Source organism: Lolium rigidum, chromosome 4, assembly GCF_022539505.1.
Source record: "Lolium rigidum isolate FL_2022 chromosome 4, APGP_CSIRO_Lrig_0.1, whole genome shotgun sequence".
NCBI lineage: Eukaryota > Viridiplantae > Streptophyta > Magnoliopsida > Poales > Poaceae > Lolium > Lolium rigidum.
Window position 1 is genome coordinate 116,689,381 of NC_061511.1, and position 1,358 is coordinate 116,690,738.

Below are 1,358 nucleotides of genomic sequence, written 5' to 3' on the forward strand. Positions count from 1 at the left end.
CCACAGTGTGGCCGATGACCCAAAGGACAAAACTCAAAAGATTGGCACCTAATGTGTAGCCAAAAGTGGTTCCATATTTGATTTTTGGCTTTTGGAACTAGTTCCATACATTGTAGAGGTAGTTCCAAAACCAGAAAAATAGGGAACCGGAGCAAGTAGGTGCTCTGATGCCAAATTTCACTTTTGGCATTTGAAACTAATTCCCTACATTGTGAGAGTAGTTCTATATTGGCTTTATGTGTTGTTTTAGCTTGATGGCGGGACCCATGTTATAAGTATTTGAAACCACTACAATGTGGAGCTCTTGCTATATTTCACACCGAAGCCAAATTCACCATTGTGTCAGATTTGGCAATAACAACATTGTTGATGCCCTAAGCAGCGAAGCCCTGACACAAAAATTGGGCACCGGCCACCACAATGTAGTTAATGCCTGTACAGTAATAATGCGGGGTCCATCTATGGATTAGAAAATTTGCCTGAGCCAATCTATCTTGCCATTAGTTGATTCAGGAGCTATATACATGTGACTTCGTGTCCGATATATGTACTATGCCTTCTCCATCTACACGCCTGAATGGATCGTAGAGAACAAGAGGGGGGGGGTGAATGGACGCTACGTCAAGTTTTAGCCTTTTTCAGTTTTAGCGATGCGGAAGGTAAAGGTTATTGCTTTAGAAGTGACGTCGTTCCTACAATGATTCTAGAAAAGTGCAACAACTAAAGGAACAAGCAAGATAGTAAGAGTAAGGAGCGGGACAACCGGATGGCGCGGAGACGAGACGAGGTTTGTTTCCCGAAGTTCCTCTCACAAAAGAGAGTATCTATAATTTCTTATGTTCCATGCTAGTTTTATGACAATACTCACATGTTTTATACACACTTTACATCATTTATATGCATTTTCCGGCGCTAACCTATTGCCAAGATGCCGAAGCGCCGCCTCGTTTTCTGCTGTTTTTGGTTTCAGTAAATCCTACGAGAGGAAATATTCTCGGAATTGGACGAAATCAACGCCCAGGGTCTTATTTTTCCACGGAGCTTCCAGAAGACCGAAGAGCATACGAAGTGGGGCCACGAGGCGGCCAAACCATAGGGCGGCGCGGCCAGGGAGGGGTGATGACCCACAAGTATAGGGGATCGCAATAGTCTTCGAGGGAAGTAAAACCCAATTTATTGATTCGACACAAGGGGAGACAAAGAATACTTGAAAGCCTTAACATCGGAGTTGTCAATTCAGTCGCACTGGAAACAGACTTGCTCGCAAGAGTTTATCGGTAGTAACGGTTTTATAGCACGTAGCGGTAGTGAAATAACGGCAACGAGTAACAAAGACAGCAGTAGTGATTATAGTAAAC